Source organism: Callithrix jacchus, chromosome 6 (genome assembly GCF_049354715.1).
Source record: "Callithrix jacchus isolate 240 chromosome 6, calJac240_pri, whole genome shotgun sequence".
Classification (NCBI taxonomy): domain Eukaryota; kingdom Metazoa; phylum Chordata; class Mammalia; order Primates; family Cebidae; genus Callithrix; species Callithrix jacchus.
The window spans coordinates 116467771-116486321 of record NC_133507.1 but is presented as its reverse complement, the minus strand read 5'-3'; the positions used below and the strand labels follow the sequence as shown (position 1 = coordinate 116486321).

General features: G+C 40.0%; 1 protein-coding gene across 8 annotated transcripts in view; it reads right to left on the bottom strand.

Annotated features, from left to right (window-relative positions):
- Nucleotides 1-18551, bottom strand: part of SLC39A10 (solute carrier family 39 member 10) — a 313899-nt gene that overhangs the window by 133922 nt on the left and 161426 nt on the right. For 6 of the 8 annotated variants that reach the window (XM_054257743.2, XM_078328065.1, XM_078328055.1 and 3 more), the window contains one exon: nt 6930-7027. The gene's annotated coding sequence lies outside the window, so the exon portion shown is untranslated. Of the gene's footprint in view, nt 1-6929; nt 7028-14398; nt 14501-18551 lie in introns of all 8 variants that reach the window. The other 2 variants (XM_078328060.1, XM_078328059.1) reach the window with 1 other exon arrangement.

Here is an 18551-nt window from a genome sequence, read left to right as displayed (position 1 = left end):
GAATGTTTAAAACTAGAAATTGAAAAGCCATTTATATTTTTTCCTTAGATTAACCTTTTTTTGGTCGAAGGGCTAATGTCCAGAACTTAGCTTGCCATGTTTGCATAGCCATTTGTCACTATTTTCACATCACTTCCAATTTATTTTGCACTACCAAGTGGCTACTTCTAACAGGTTCTGTGGCTTGATATAATCTGATTTATCATGAGGCCTCTCCAACTTCATGTGTCATAAACTTAATTGGAAATGACTGTACTATGATATCAAACATTGAACAATGATGTGATAAAGAATATGCATTTTCACTGTAAGTAAACCAATGAGAACACAATTCAAAATAAGCTAACATTCCCAAAATGAACACACTGTTTAAAAGACTATCCTTAATCTTAATGAAAGAAATTAGAATCTCTGTAATTAAAAAAACTACTGAGCAAATAACTTGCTGCATACAGATTATTTTAACTAGTTTCCTAGATGATCTATATATAAAAATTGAAAAGGGACAGTGTCACATGGATGCAGAGGCTTCCGCCTATAATCCCAGCACTTTAGGAGCCCAAGGCTGGAAGACTGCTTGAGCCCAGGAGTTCAAGACCAGCCAGGGAAACATACTTCCAATTTATTTTGCACTACCAAGTGGCTACTTCTAACAGGTTCTGTGGCTTGATATAATCTGATTTATCATGAGGCCTCTCCAACTTCATGTGTCATAAACTTTATTTCAAGACAGAATGGAAATTCTACAGGGCAGGGTGTGGGGGGGAGACAGAGTCTCGCTTTGTCACCCAGGCTGGAGGGCAGTGGCAGGATCTCAGCTCACTGCAACTTCTACCACTCGGGTTGAAGCAATTCTCGTGCCTCAGACTCCCAGATAGCTGGGACTACCAGAGTGCACCACCATGCTCATCTAATTTTTTGTATTTTAGTAGACAAGGTTTCACCATGTTGCCCAGGCTGGTCTCAAACTCCTGAATTCAGGCAATCAACCTGCCTCAGTCTCCCAAAGTGCTAGGATTACAGGCATGAGCCACCTTGTGCAGCCTGAAACTCCATCTCTACAAAAAAATTTAAAAAAAGAAAAGGGACAATGCCTAGGTAGCTAGTTAATTTACTAATGTAATAGACTCTAGGGCTCAAACTTGAATGTCTAATTACTCTACATTTGAGGAAGCAAAATAAAGTAACAACAAAAGCAGAGAACTTTAAGGAAGTGGAATAAGGAATCAAAAGATAAGAGTCAGCAATGGAGATGGCTTGTCACAGTGCACAAACCACAGTGAATACTTAAAGATACATTTTACTGTGTTTCTCAGCCTCCCTGAGTTTGGATAGTCCAAAAGTTTGGAGTTTTTATCAAGTAAAAAAAAAAAAAGCAACAACAAAAAAAGCCTTTGAGAAAAATACTCAAAGTCAACCAAATTACCTAGTAAATTCTGCCCTAAAATTTGCACTAGACACTATGATTTTATCACCTTTTAAAGGATTTCCAGAGGGCATGAAGTATTTCCAGAAGTGAGGAAAAGAAGTCTGTAATCATGTAAGCCTTACTTACTTAGCCACTGCAAATTAAGATGATCAGATATCTCCATAAAATGAGAATTACGAATTTAAAGCTTTATACTAACATGCCTACACATTTTCCCATTCTCCCTCCCTCCCACTTTTCCCCCCTCCCTCTCTTTCTCTCTCTCTTCTAAAATTTGGGACTACAGAGGATTTTTATCAGCCTTTAAATTCTGATGCCAAAGTAACCAAACCAACGTGGAGCAAGATTAGCTGGGAACATGTAAACCCTTTCCAGAATTTTATTCATCACAATTTCTACAGGGAGTGCGTAAAAAAATTAAGAATCCACAGTGGAGATGTTCAAGGCACCCTAACCCATAATAGCAATATTCATCAACAATATCAAGATTCATCAACAGAGAAGGATATGTTGTGGTATATTCATGCAATGGAATACTATGAAACAAAAGAACAAATTACTGACACATGAAAGAAAGTGTATGAAGGTCATAGCAGAGTTTACCAGGGAGGAGTTATTATTTGGGAAAGGGCCCTATGAGCCTTCTATGTGCTAAAAATGTGCTAGCTCTTGAGCTGAGTGAAGTATACATAAACATTCATTGAGGTATAATATGATTTGCACACTTTTCTGTATGTAGGTTGTCCCACAATTTAAAATTTCAATAATGAAATTAAAAGAAAATTCACAGTAGAGGGGAAAAAGTCCAAGTTAGAAAGCCACCACCAAAATGCAGCAGGTTCAACAAAAGTGGAATTCTCAAGAAAGAGAATTCCCACTTTAAAAAGCACAGAGAAGGCTGGGCGTGGTGGCTCACACCTGTAATCTCAGCACTTTGGGAGGCCAAGGCAGGCAGATCACCTGAGCCCAGGAGTTCAAGACTGGCCTGGCCAACATGAAGAAACCCATCTCTACTGAAAATACAAAAATTAGCTGGGCATGGTGACATGCGCCTGTATTCCCAGCTACGCAGGAGGCTGAGGCAGGAGAATCGCTGGAATCTGGGAGGCAGAGGCTGCAGTGAGCCAGATTGCACCACTGTACTCCAGCCTGGGTGACAGAGCAAGACTCTGTCTCAAAAAAAAAAAAAAAAAAAAAAATGCAAAGAAATAACCCCTTTCCCAGGGGTTGAAAGAATGAGCAACCTCTTGTGTTTTTTAATTTCCCTTTCTCATTAGGCATGGAATGTGGGGAGAGGAGGGAAACTAAAGAATGACAAAGACCCCCCCAAAACTAGGAGGTTTGGGGGACTTCAGTTACACTTTAGAATTGCTTAGTGTCTCCTCAGAAGTTGTAGGTGGTATTCTGATTTTCTTTTGAGGGAGATGGTTGCAGAGTGACCAAGAGGACAAAGAGGAAATCAATGATCTGGGTTTCAAGTGGAGAATTAAAAGTTTGACCTCAAGTGTACTTTCTATATTGTTCAACAAGAGGGAAGACTGTGGGCAGAAGTGCCATCCAGGAATGAACAGTGTGCATTTGGTTGAACTTTCCTTTGTGTTTTTTCTGGGAAAAACTAACCGATTAATCTGCTGTAGATTGGGAGTAGAAGGATGAGAAGCCCTAGTGTTTATTTCTAGTGAAACTCTTTAGAAATAATGTATGTGTTCTTCTTTTTTAAAAAGCAATTGCAAAACAAATCCTTGCCTTCATAGCCGCTTTTCTTTTTTCCAGGCTTTTTAGGCACACGATGAAGGTTTTTCTCCTATTCTCTCTCGGTGCACTCCCCATACGTGGGAGGTTATTTCAGACAGTAGAGGCTGTGGCTGGTGACGAGTGTTTAGAAGGCTTGGGCCTTGAGCTTCACGCTCTGGCATTCCTACCTCCTGTCTGAAGTTTTAACCACTAGCTCACTGTCTCATTCACCACTGAAAAGTGCTGTCAATTACAGCTTGGCCGCATTTAGGAAATCGATTTAGAAATCCTAGACCAAAATGAATAGAGACAATAATGGACAATGCTAAACCTGAGCATTTCATTTAAATCATATGTATGGGGAAAGAGAATTAAAAACTAAAGCCTATATATTAGGTGTTTAATATACATTAATACACTTAGCCCTCATGGCACCTCTATAAACTAAACATTATCTCCATTTTGTAAGTGGAAATCTCAGACTTCAAAGAACAAAAGTTGTCCAGGTATGATGACTCACTCCTGCAAGCCAAGCACTTTGGGAGGCTGAGGCGAGTGGATCACTTGAACCCATGAGTTCTAGACCAGCCTGGGCAACATAACAAAAAACCCATCTCTACAAAAAACACAAAAACTTAGCCAAGTGTGGTGGGCATACACCTGTAACTGCAGCCACTAGGGAGGCTGAGGTGAGAGGACCGCTTGAGCCTGGGAGATTGGGGCTACAGTGAGTCAAGATTGCACCACTGCACTCTAGCCGCCTGGGTGACAGAGTGAGACCTCGAAAAATAAGATTAAAAAAAAGGAATAGGCCGGTTGTGGTGGCACACGCCTGTACTCCCTGCACTTTGGGAAGCTGAGGCTGGCGGATCACGAGGTCAGGAGTTCAAGACCAGTATGGGCAAAAAGGTGAAACTCCGTCTCTATTAAAAATACAAAAAATTGGCCGGGCGCGGTGGCTCACGCCTGTAATCCCAGCACTTTGGGAGGCCGAGGCGGGTGGATCACGAGGTCAACAGATCAAGACCATCCTGGTCAACATGGTGAAACCCCGTCTCTACTAAAAATACAAAAAATTAGCTGGGCATGGTGGCGCATGCCTGTAATCCCAGCTACTCAAGAGGCTGAGGCAGGAGAATTGCCTGAACCCAGGAGGCGGAGGTTGCGGTGAGCCGAGATCGCGCCACTGCACTCCAGCCTGGGTAACAAGAGTGCAACTCTGTCTCAAAAAAATTAAAAATACAAAAAATACAAAAAAATACCAAAAATTAGCCAGGTGTGGTGGTGGGCGCCTGTAATCCCAGATACTCGGGAGGCTGAGGTGGGAGAATCGCTTGAACCCAGGAGGCCGAGGTTGCAGTGAGCCGAGATTGTGTCACTGCACTCCAGCCTGGGTGACAGAGAGAGACTCCGTCCCCAAAAATAAATAAATAAATGAATAAATAAACAAAGATACTAAATGTGAACAGCTAGGTTTCAAGCTCCGATTCACCTAACTCCAAAACCATTTTATCTTACTATTGCTCAGATAAGATTCTTACTCAACACACACAGAGCTAAATTGTTCTTTTATCCTATGACAGAACATACGTGACATTTTTTTTTTTTTTAGAGACGGAGTTTCGCTCTTGTTACCCAGGCTGGAGTGCAATGGCGCGATCTCGGCTCACCGCAACCTCCGCCTCCTGGGTTCAGGCAATTCTCCTGCCTCAGCCTCCTGAGTATCTGGGATTACAGGCACGCGCCACCGTGCCCAGCTAATTTTTTGTATTTTTAGTAGAGACGGGGTTTCACCACGTTGACCAGGATGGTCTCGATCTGTTGACCTCGTGATCCACCCTCCTCGGCCTCCCAAAGTGCTGGGATTACAGGCTTGAGCCACCGCGCCCGGCCACGTGACATATTAAATCAACTAAAATAGATGGTAACCACCTTGAGGGCAAAGACTGATTACTCTTCTTTTAGTGTAGCATAGAGTATGCCTCGATGTATTAGATGCATACTTCCAAATAGGTACACATGGGATAGATGTGGATTTTTAAAATAAATTTCTCGCAAATACACACAAATACATACATTTTCTCAAAGCATGTATAAGCTTCTACATCATTGTTATGGATTCAACTATGCAAAACCTAAAATTTACATATTTAAGACAATGCAGTAAAAAGTGAAGTCCGTTAGAAAGGTAGTTAGAATGCCAAATGATAGCATAACCAAAAGAATGTTTAAAGCTGGGAACTTAATTACATTTGCTTGTCTTTAGCTTAAAGACAAATTGGTTAATATTTGTTATTCCAAAATTAACAAAAAAGCAAGAATAAAGCCTTTCATGGCATAACTAATCCTAAATACAGAATCACTTAAAAAAAAAACCCATGCAAATACAAGATATTCTTATACAAGATGAAACCTCAAGAGGCAGACTCAAATCCATCTATTAGTAAACTGTTACCCTCATGACCAGTTATTTTTACACCAAAAAATCCGAAAGCTGACAAAAACTTTCTTCACTGGGATTCACCCTCATTTTGTTCTACTTCCTTTATGTGGAAGAAAAGCTCTGGAAAGGATTTAAATTCTCAATGCCTTATTTTTTTCAGGAAAAATATAGCTGCAATTAATTTATTCTCTTTTAAATTAAGTCATAATTTGTCACTCAAAGAATTGTACCTAAGCCTTTCATTTCTGTATTGTTAATGATTCTTTGTAGTTAAAGACATGCAGAATTACAAGGTGGTGTGCTTTGTTATTTTCTTTTTACTATTAAAATTCTGAGTTTGCTTGAGGGTAACTCAGAATTTAAAATTATTTTGTAGAATAAAAAAAGTTTCTTTCAATAATGAAGGCTCATTTGGCTTTCCAGTAGAATTTTCCAGGTTTTCAGGTTCGTGGTGGTTGTTTGTGTTTCAGAATTATCTAAGGATGAGTTCGATTGTGATTCTGAATCTACTCATAAGTAGTTCATCTCCATCCAAATATGTCGGGTTAGGTCAACTTTTGAGATTATAAGAAAAATAAAAATAACACCCAGTATTTCTTTCTTTCAAGACGTTGTCTTCATTACTTTGTTCATGAAATGTTATTGAGGTAAATAGGCGTTCCTGAAATGTCAATGATGTGTACCTATGCACTGTAATTTTTTCCTTCCATTATTCCAAAATGTTTCCTCTTACTACTTACTTTTGAGATTCTCCTTTCAACATTTTTTAGAGTGGCCATTGTCAGTCAAAGTAATGTCTTATGTTGGCTAAATTTGGGGAGGAGGCGTCTCTTTTCAATGGTTTCGAGTTACTTTTGCATACTATCTTTGGTCCACATTAGGCTTCTTAAACCAATCTGCTTGGGCACATACATCTCCTTCTTGTTCCTGCTTCTCCATTTTTAATGCTTGTCATTGTCTCAGCATTCTCTCAGTTTTAAGTCACATTTTTTTTTCTATTCCTTTGTATGAATTAACATATTTCTCCCTTTTAATTGGTAGCCACTTCGTTCTGTTTTAAGGTCTTCAAATTTTACTTTTGGTCCCCATTGAGGCCCTGTTGATGTCAATTTAGTAACACACCAAGGATTTACTGAATGGCACACTCCCTGAATTTGACACTTCTGGTGTGTGGATGGGGGGCATGTCTGTCATTCTTTGCTCTAACTCCAGTATGACTGAAGACATTATGACCCAAAAATCAAATACTAAAAGAAATGTCCAATTGTTAAACCAATAATATATACTATACCATTTAACAAATGGTAAATAAATGAAACTTACCCTTTAAAGATTTCAATAGATGATATAGTATCTTTACTTCTTTATTTCAGTTCACTCCAACTCAGGTAACAATTATTGAAGCCTCTCAGGTCCAGGGGCTGTGGAGACCACAAATAGAAGGATAAAGCTAGTCTCTCCACCTAAATTTGCATTCATTTAGATCAGCTAAGGCTTTCAAACACCAAGCTTTATATGAAGTGTTTTCCTGGCAGGGTGTGTAGTAACTGTTTTCTCCAGCCAGTGAGGATCTTAGATTTCCCTACTTTTAAAGCTTCAGGTTGTTCTTCAGCTATTCTTTTTATGTTGAATATCCTCAGGGGATTATACCCACTTCTATATTTAATGTATTTTAATTCAGCCTTGTAATGATCTATATATATGCATTCATGAGCTCATCTTTCCCTTAGGACTTACACAGGTAGCAGAGATTACATTGGCATTTTTCACTACTTCCTGGCAATTGCAAGTCTGACTTCATTAAACACTTCTATTTCTGTGCTTGCATCTGAAAGTTTCAGAGACACTGTGATTACTTGATTAAATAAATAACACAAGGTCTTTTGGACTGATTTGTTTTACAACACCATGACTATAGCAAACTGGCAACACACACAACACACAGTCTGGCTTTTCCTCTTCTTTAAATCATATCCCCATCCAACCAACCTCAACTTTTTTCTTTTTCTTCCTGTGAAAGATCCCTTTGAAATCTTGCAGGGTTTGTTTCACTTTCTCATAGCATGCATTATGCTCCTACCCTGAGTATAATATTTCATGCTTCCTTTGTCGATCTTATTGGCCCTGGGACAAAAAATACATTTTGCATGTGAAGACAAAGAAAAGTATTTTTCTTCTTATTTCTTTCGTCTTTTGGCAAGGAAAGTGGGATGAGAGAGTGGGTGGGAGAGAAATAATGCTGAAAACAGAAACCAGTGAACCCTGATACAACTGTATGTGATGGTCTGCAGGGATTCTTAACGGAAATGATATCAAATACCACCTCCTAACTCAAACAACTCAATAGCAAGAAGACAATTAACCCAATCAAAAAACTGGCAAATGGACCTAAATACATATTTCTCAAAAGAAAACAAGCAAATGGCCAAAAGATACATAAAAAAGTACTCAGCATCATTAATCCTCAGGGGAATGCAAATTAAAACCACAATAAAATATCACCATACACCTGTTAGAATTGCTATTAACAAAAAGATGAAAGATAATAAGTTTTGGCAAGGGTGTGGAAATAAGGGAACCCTAGTGTGCTGACGGTGGAAATGTAAATGAATACAGCCATGATGGAAAATGGTATAGAAGTTCCTCAGAAAACTGAAACTAGAATTGCCATATGATTCAGCAATCCCACTACTGGGTGCATATTCAAAGAAAATGAAATCAATATGTAAAAGGGCTATCTGCATTCTCATGTTCATTGCAGCATATATATATATATGTACATATTTATTTATTTATTTTGAGACAGGGTTTCACTCTGTGGCCCAGGTTAGAGAGCAGTAGCACAATCATGGCTCACTATACAGCCGGAACCTCCCCAGGCTCAGGTGATCCTCCTACCTCAGCCTCCCCAGTAGCTGAGACTACAGGTGCTACCATGCTTGATAATTTTTATATTTTTTGTAATAAAGGGTTTCGCCATGTTGCCCAGGCTGGCCTAGAACTCCTGACCTCAAATGATTGCCCGCCTCAGCCTCTCAAAGTGCTGGGATTACAGATGTGAGGCACCACGCCTGGTCAGTTAAATTCTAAACTGAAAAAAAAGATAAACTCTACTGGACAGGTGCGGTGGCTCACGCCTGTAATCCCAGCACTTTGGGAAGCCAAGGCGGGCAGACTACAAGGTCAGGAGTTCGAGACCAGCCTGGTCAATATGGTAAAACCCTGTCTCTAATAAAAATACAAAAGTTAGCAGGGCATATTGGTGGGTACCTGTAGTCCCAGGTACTTGGAAGGCTAAGGCAGGAGAATTGCTTGAACCTGAGAGGCGGAGGTTGCAGTGAGCCTAGATCGAGCCACTGCACTCCAGCCTAGGCAACAGAACAAGACTCTGTCTCAAAAGAAATAAATAAATTTAAAAAAAAAAGAGAGAGAGAAACTCCTCAATTGGAAAGACTAAGTATTGTTCCCTGTTGAACTATATAACCATACCCTGGTGTGCCTTGCTTAGAGTAAGAAACAGCCTACATCTGTCTGGGGGCCATAATCACTGTGCAGTAGCTATCTCTTTGCCTGAAATATGAGGAGTGAGCACCAATGAAGGGAGCAAAATACGGAAATGAATATATGGATGACAAGATTTACTAGATTAGGTCACAGTCCAGAAAAACTGAATGTAGATGGGCCATTAGACGGAGGGTAAGCTAGTTGATCATAGGCGTTTGCATTATGAATCTCCTGCCTCATGTCACTTTGTTTAAAGTGAAGGCAATATAAGAGTGCATTAATCCAGGGTCTGAAACCAAAGGAAATACTTTACAAAGTAAAAAAGACCTGAAAAGATGAAAGAGTGCATTATTGGGGTCAGATAGATCTGGGTTTGAGTCTTGGCATTGCCATTCATTGCATTAGTTACATAACCACACACACAAACGCCACCCCTCCCATGCCCTCCAAGCCTGTTTCCTTATTTGTAAAATAGGATAATAATTAAACATACTTCATAGAGTACTTGTTCTGCAGGTTGGATGACTTAATGTATGTAAATGAAGTCCTTAGCACAGTGCCTGGCATTCTCAGTGGATGGTAGCTAAAAACAAACAATGAAGCATCCATTGCTCAGCAATTCCTATCTGGAAAAAGGGACAGAATTGAAGACAGCCTGTGCGCAGGAAATCAAATGGACTGTATCCCTCTGAACAAGGATGTCATGCATCCTCTGTCCTCTTTTTATTTTAGATTCCCTTCAGACTCCCCATCCTTGCCTTGTCCGGAGGCTGCTAAAGACATTTCTTCAGTTGGCAAACATCTAGGAAGTGCCACCTCTGTGTCAAGTAGTTGCTGTGGATTGGGGATATATTGGTGAACACCTCACATAAATATTTGAAAAGATGGTTAATAAATAAGATAACCACACAAATACAAATAAGTTTCACTTGTGAGAAGAAAAAATCTAGGATTCCACTCTAGGAGGAAGGGAAATTTAAGCTGAGACAACCAAAGAGAAGAGCAGCCTTGGTTTTCTCCACACCTTATGGCCTTTCTCTGAAGAGCTTGTGATAATCACCAGCCTTATCTGTCCTGTAACTTCCTTGTGCTTGCTGGCTATCATTCTCTGGAAGTAATATCAAGAAGTATCACACCACTGCACTCCAGCCTGGGCAATAGAGTGAGACTCTGTCTTAAAAAAAAAGCTGGGCGCGGTGGCTCACGCCTATAATCCCAGCACTTTGGGAGGCTGAGGTGGGTGGATCGCAAGGTCAAGAGATCCGACACCATTCTGGTCAACAAGGTGATACCCTGTCTCTACTAAAAATACAAAAATTAGCTAAGCATGGTGGCATGCGCCTGTTGTCCCAGCTACTCGGGAGGCTGAGGCAGGAGAATTGCTTGAACCCAGGAGACGGAGGTTGCAGTGAGCCGAGATTGTGCCATTGCACTCCAGTCTGGGTAACAAGAGCGAAACTCCGTCTCAAAAAAAAAAAAAGGAGGCTGGCACTGAAGTGTCCTCCCAGAACAACCCAACACAATGCCTGAGTATAGGTGATGTAGAGAACCCATATTACTATAGCCTTGCATTGTGATTTATAACCCATATAAGTTTTTCTCTTTTTTTGAGGTGGGGTCTCCCTCTTGTTGCCCCGGCTGGAGTGCAACAGCACAATCTCAGCTCACTGCAACTTCTGCCTCCCAGGCTCAAGCCATTCTCCTGCCTCAGCCTTCTAAGTAGCTGGGATTACAGGCGCCTGACACCACACTCAGCTAATTTTTGTATTCTAGTGGAAATTTTGTATTTCACCATGTTGGCCAGGCTGGTCTCAAACTTCTGACCTCAGGTGATCCACCCACCTCAGCCTCCCAGAGTGCTGGGATTATAGGTGTAAGCCACCATGCCTGGCCTATAACTCTTTTTTTTTTTTCAGGAAATGTGTGTGTTTCTTCCTCTTGGAATCTTAAGGAGGATGGGGTCTGTGCTGGCTTTCTAGCTCAGTGGCATAGTGAGGGCACATCTGGCCAACGGAAGGGTAGCCTGGGTGCCCCCTTGCCTGAGTCTTCACACAAGCCCTCACTGTTTCCAGCAAAAGCTCCTGCAAGAGGCCTCTGTCTGGCAGTGATAGTCCTAAAACTATGACTAGTGGTCTCCTTCTCAGGTTCTCAAAATTGAATGGTTCTTGTTAGATTTGGAATGATTTTCCTTCATACCAGAGCAGAAACATTCTTCCTGATTATATAAAACAAGACACAAAGAAGCCCTTTTGGGTGGTAGTAAGCAGTGGGAGTAACAAGAGAAGAAATAGGAGAAAAGTAGGTGACCATGAGCTAAAAACAACAGAATGTCAAGTGATTGTTCGCATACTCAGAGCAGTATATAATTAAAACATTTCAGGAGGTAGAGGAAAGATTTTTATAGAGAATCAAGTTAAGTTAGTTTCAGTACATTTAACAGCAACAACAACAAAAATCCACATATAATATTCTCTTGGCTAGCTTTCTTATATATTAAAATCTAGAATTATGCAGATACATTCTCAGGTTAAGACATGTTTTGGCCTAATTAAAAACATCTCAGACTAACATGCAGGACTCTATGATTTTAAAGATAGCACTTATACTTAAGGCAAGAACTAGCAAAACTGGCCAGACTTGATTTCTAGCAAGGTTTTCTTAGAGGAAGTTAAGAAAGATAAAGAAGAAAAAGGTATTAGTTTCTTAGAGAATTGAAATGACAGTGGAGCTGAACACTAATACTGTGCAAACTTAACCTGGATTAATTTTGATGCATCCATTAAGAAAAATAGAACCCTGGCAGGCTGCGGTGGCTGACACCTGTAATCCCAGCACTTTGGGAGGCTGAGGCAGGTGGATCATCTCAGGTCAGGAGTTCAAAACCAGCCTGGCCAACATGGTGAAACCCCATTTCTACTAAAACTACAAAAATTAGCTGGTTGTGGTGGCATATGCCTGTAATACTCGGGGAAGCCGAGGCAGGAGAATCGCTTGAATCCGGGAGGCGGAGGTTGCAGTGAGCAGAGATTATGCCATCGCACTCCAGCCTGGGCAACAAGAGCAAGATTCCATATCAAAAAAAAAAAAAGGAAAACAAAGAAAAAAGAAAGCTATAATCCTCCTGCCACATTTGAAGACTGCACAAATTACAACTCTAGTTATAAAATTCTAAATTGGTCACAATCCCAATCCAGAAATCATAATTTTTCTAGCAAGTTAATATATGTATAGTAACTTCCAGGATGTTGTAAAATTCTCAGAATAAAATTAATATTTATGTGCTTGAATTTAAAAATAAAAAAAGATGAAATACAACTTTTGAGGGGATGGTGAGGCTACTCTAAAAAGACCGATTATCTCTATTGCAAGTACTGCCATTTTTATTCCTGTGCCACAAACATGGCTGATAGCTCTTTTGCAAAGAGTAATGCAAAGAAACAAAAGCTTTGTAAAGAGAGAGTGCAATAAGAAATTTGCAATCATTCAAGAATGTACTTAGGATATAAAAATTTCAGTGCCATGCAGCCATAATAAAGAATGAGATCACGTCTTTTGCAGACGCTTGGATGAAGCTGGAAACCATCATTCTCAGCAAACTAACACAAGAACAGAAAACCAAACACATGTTCTCACTCATAAGTGGAAGTTGAACAATGAGAACACATGGACACAGGGAGGGGAATATCACACACCAGGGCCTGTTCATGCGTAGGGGGCAAAGGGAGGGAGAGCATTAGAACAAATACCTAATGCATGCAGGGCTTAAAGCCTAGATGGTGGGTTGATAGGTGCAGCAAACCACCATGTATACCTATGTAACAAACCTGCACATTCTACACGTGTATCCTGGAACTTAAAGTTAAAAAAGAAAAATCGGTGCCATCTCTCTCTCTTTTTTCTGGCCTCAGTCCCTACCCATCCTCAGCTGTTTAACATGAAATCAAATTTGTACTGACTTGTATATATATTTGAGGTCTTTTTCTCTGGTACGTTTTATTTTAGGACAATATTGAAAGGCAGCAATCTCTTTAAGTTTAAGTAATCAGAAAAAAATGCAGTAAACACTGCAGTGATAGACCTAGAAAGGCAACCTACATGGCCTTTCAGCTTAAGATGCACAAGCAATTGCTTGGGTGCTAGTGTAGATACACTAAATAGATTAGAATTATTATTCAGCCAGCCTAATATTTAGAATTCTGGGCAAAGGTGAAAATGAACATTATCATCATAATATAGATCACCTATTCATTCATCATTCATTCATTCATTCACACAACAAATATTTGCAAATAACCTACAGTTCTAGGTACTTGGGACGCAGCAGTGAACAAACTGTATCAATACTATCAAACAACTTGAACTAAATGACATATATAGAACAGTCCATTAAAAAATAGCAATTCATGTTTTTTTCATTATAAATGAAACATTCAAGAAATTACATCAAATTTGGACTTAAATATATATCAATAAATTTGTAAGATTTAAAATTTAAATTCCTGGCCATAATGGAAGGATATTATGGGATTCAAGAGATGTTAGCTCAAAATATGGTACCTTGACATTTGAGAAAACAGCAGAAGCTGAGGCAGGTCATAAGACACTCATTACAAGGGCCCTCACTTGCCAAGTTCTCCCAGTTTATTAACATTAGTTCCTACCCCTTTCGTCCTCCAATCATACTTTCACACAACTGTCCACTTTCATCAAACCTAAACATAAAAATATACAGGTTTCCCTGTTTCTTCATTTCCGTAATGAATGTGCTCATGTCACCCAACATGAAATAAGTGTGTATGCTTTTCTTGTTAATGTCTTTTATTTTATTTTGTTTTTGGAAACAGAGTCTCCCGTTGTTGCCCAGGCTGGAGTGCAGCGGCACAATCATGGCTCACTGAAGCCTTGATCTTTTGGGCTTAAGCAATCCTCCCACCTCAGCCTCCTGAGGAGCTGGGACTACAGGCATGCACCACCATGCCTGTCTAATTTTTTTATTTTTTGTAGAGACAGGGTCTTTACAGCCCAGGCTGGTTTCAAAGGATCCTCTGCTTTGCCAACACACCTGGCTGTTAATGTCTTTTTTATAGGGGTCTCCGCTATGAACTTAGCCATGGATAAGAAATCTTTCCTTCTTCACAGAAAAAGGTATCAGTAATTTTCAAGATACATGGAAAATCCTCACATATTTGAATTAAGCAACACACTTCTAAATAGCACATAATACGAAAAGCTTTTGATGTGAATACAAATTTAAAATACAACATATTGGGCCTAGTGTGGTCACTTACATGTGTAATCCTAGCACTTTTGGAGGCCAAGGTGGGTGGATCTTGGTTCACTTGAGCCCAGGAGTTCCAGACAAACCTGGGCAACATAGTGAAACTCCGACTCTACAAAAAATAAAAATAAAAATTAGCTGGGTGTTTGTGGTGCTCCCTGAGCTGTCTTTCCTGCACCAAGATGCTTCAAGGTATTATTAAAAATATGTGGATCCCCATGAAGCCCTACTATACCCAAGTTTACCAGGAGATTTGGATAAAAGAAGTAACACTGTGAAAGCTACAGCACCTGCTTGTGATCATCATTTTACAGCTTTACTTGGAGTACATGTGAAAGAAAACGTCAGTCTACCTGTAAATTTGAGCAAGCCGTGTTAGATGGGGCACGTGGAACATCACTGTACACTTGATGAGTACTGTACTTCATGGTATGAATAAATGGATCTATGAGATGCTCTGATAAAAAAAAATTAGCTAACTAACTGAGATTAATTAAATCTCAGTTTTTACGCATGTCTGATGAAGCAGCCTGTAGCCCCAGCTACATGGGAAGTGGAGATAGGATTGCTTACACCTGGGAAATCAGTGTAGTGAGCTGTGATCATACCACTGCACTCCAGCCTAGGTGATCGAGCAAGACTGTATCTCAAAAAATGAATAAATAAATAAAAGTTACTGTATGCTGCCAAAGCAGTGTTTGGTGAGAAATTTGTAACACTAAATGCTTATTTTAGAAGAGAAGAACAGTTTAAAACAAATGCACTAAGCTTTCACATTAAGCAACTAGAACAAATTAAACTTAAGGTAAAAAGAAGGATGAAAAACAATAAAGAGTAGAAATTAATGAATCAGAAAATGGATCATAATAATAAAAGTTGGAAAAAATGCTGTATACATGACCAAAAACTCCAATCTAATCAAGAGTAAAATTCATTTTCGACATGTTGCTAAATCGATTTCTCACTTGCTAAGAAAATCTATTAAAATCTTATCATTTCTTTTGAAAGAGGATGTTTGAAAGCAGCAGCATATACATATTTAAGAGTGAAGTAACATAGTTACTAAAGAAAACAGAATGGAAGAAGCAAACAGAAAAAAAGGGAAAAACTTAGTCTTTATTGATTGGTAAAAACATTTAAGAGAATAAGAAAAATAAACTAAAAGAAATAATATTGTTCAAAAGTCAAAAAGAAAGATATATATAAATCAAGAGGGGAAAAAGCTTTAATCTCCTAATTAGGAGGCAAAAATAGAGAAAAAAAGTCCAACCAGATGGACAGGGCTCTGTGGGCAGCCTTACTGCTGGATTTGTGGCTGCCAAGTAGTGTAGGCCATTCCCAGAAATTGGGTTCTATAAGAATTTAGTATCTAGAGATGTGACATTAATTAAATCTCAGTTTTTGCCGGGGGTGGTAACTCACCCCTATAATCCCAGCACTTCGGGAGGCCGAGGCGGGTGGATCACAAGGTCAAGAGGTCAAGACCATCCTGGTCAACAAGGTGAAACCCCATCTCTACTAAAAATACAAAAATTAGCTGGGCATGGTGGTGTGTGCCTGTAGTCCCAGCTACCTGGCAGGCTGAGGCAGGAGAATTGCTTGAACCCAGAAGGCGGAGGTTGCGGTGAGCCGAGATTGTGCCATTGCACTCCAGTCTGGGTAACAACAGCAAAACTCCGTCTCAAAAAAAAAAAAATCTCAATTTTTGCAACAAGCCCTATATTCAGAGGAGTCTCTCTAGCTTCTGCAGAACACACTGCCAGCCACCATATGCATAGTTGAGGGGAATTTCTTCCATTTCAAGATGACAGCTGCATTTCTCTCTTTGGCAATTATACTTTTAACTCTTTAGGAAATGAAGATTCTTTCAGAGATGCAACGATTATCCTAACTTGCCTTGAACTACTTTACTGCTGCTTCACACTGGCCCTGCTGATCTGCTGCTCAGTTCTGCTACTCATGTCTGATGAAGCTATTGTAAAAGATAGAAGACATTGAGAAGCCCAGTGTGTTGACTTAGGACATTTCATTTTCTCTTTAAAAGCAGGTATCCTTGTAATCTACACCTATCGTACCATAATTTTTCCTTCTATTTCTGTAACTTGTTAAAAGGCACCATGTATTGGATGATTTTTCATATCAAATGATTTTAATAGATGCTCATTCCTGCTGTCTTACATATTTAAGGGCAAAAGATTCTGAAAAGGTACAACCTTGGAAGAATGTTGTTCCAGCCTAATGAAAATGAGCACATTCTTGAAAATGCTACAGAGTGTGCACAGAAGTAAGTAATTCTGATGCAATGAAATATTCTCCCCAGCAGTTAATGAGGAAAGTGAGATTTCTCAGAAGCACTGGCAGCTTGTGGAGAATGGCGCAGAGATGAGGATTGATCCCTTACCTGTATTTGCATCCAGTGGGACTGAACGGCCCACAGCACTCGTGGGCAACGGATATCAAAGGGGTTATGTGTGCAAGAGGTGGAGCCAAATGCAGGGCTGTAAGAATCTGTTAAACTCACTTCCAGGAACCTCATTTCACAGAAGGATTGTGACACTGAAGCTGAAGCCATCAACTAACTCCACTGTTACCAAGGTTGCTACCCAAAGAATGTTTCAAAGGAGCTAAAGAGCCACGCCATCCAATATTTTGGCTATATTGCTCAAACTAAATGTGTTCTAAGGTCATCCTTTGCACTCAGCTGAGATGTTGTGATTAGTTTGTGTGAGGTTATAGCACATTCTCATAATTTCACGCTGCCTTGGCACCCATTTCGAGTATAAGTTGGGCTTTCTCATACCAGAAGCAGGGCTTCCTCATCCTTGACAGTTTTCAGTTCTGTCTCTTCTTCCCCGTTCCTCAGTGTGGTTGATCCAGATGTCTTATCAGCCTCTTGCTGTCCACCTCCCTATTGTAGAGCTAGATACAACCTACTTGACTCACCACCCCCCACACCCTGCATGGACTTCACAGATATGCTCCAGTGACCATCTTAGTCCACAAGTGCCTCCATGGAACTTGTGCCTGCTTGCTATAGACTCACTGATTAGAACACCCCACTGGAAACCTGCTCAGGTAACACCTTGGACCCCAATGAAGGCTTTGGCCCACATGTCTTTCTCTCTCCCTCTCTCTTCCTCTCCATTGAGCATGTGTGTCCTGGATGGGCCCCCACTTCACATTTCCCTTCTAGACATGCAGCCTTCTCTCTGGGACCTGTAAGTAATAAATTTCTGTTTCTTCATGTGTTTTGTTGAGTGGTCTCCTCTGTGTCTCACCTGGCTGACACAGCTGAACCTAACTTCTTTCCTGGTCTCAGTGCTCTCTTAGAGATTGGCTTCCTTGCAGGAACAAAGGGGATACAGGTCAGATGAGAGTCACAAGTTTGTCTGCCAATATAAACAAGTTTCCTGTGAGAGGGACACCTGGTCAGAGGTTGGACACTTAGACATTAGGCTGTTCACCATCATAAAGAAGTATCCTGTGAAAAGCACCCTGTAAACATCCATATCCACCTTTCCTGAAGCCCCATCAGGGCAGGGCTAGAATTTATAGTCACTCTCCAGAGAGAGACACCTCAAGACCAAATGAGAAGATACAACGAGACATGTCAATTAATTTGTTGTTCACAAGTCGTAACAATGGCACAAATGTATGAAGTTTATTTAATACATACACAAAGGTGGATTCATAGCTTTCCTTATATTCATTTGCATTCTACAATTCTGAGTGTGAAATTAGGGGTTTCAATACAGCCAGGGATTCCTGGAATTGTGTATAATCTTGGGCATACTCAAGCAAGCATTTACCCCCTCGCCCACTATGTGTATCAGCAGGATAATTGAGAAGCACTCTGATAAAGCTGTCATACAATTGTAAATTCAATTGTTCTGGTTTTTTGGTGTTTTGTGTGTGTTTTTTTGATTTCCTAGGACCCAAGAAAAAGTACAGCACTCTTTAGGCTTTAATAGAAGATAATAGACTTAGCTAAATTAGATTTACAACTAGATTTTTAATTCCTTTGTTTAAAGGAAGTTGGTTATTATTTGTCCAGAAAGATATTCTTATGGCATCTTCAGTTAATCAAAGATGAATTAAGTCTCAGGAGACGCACATCTAAATGCCTCCTTTCTTTTGTCATTTTCCCAGAACATTCAATCTCA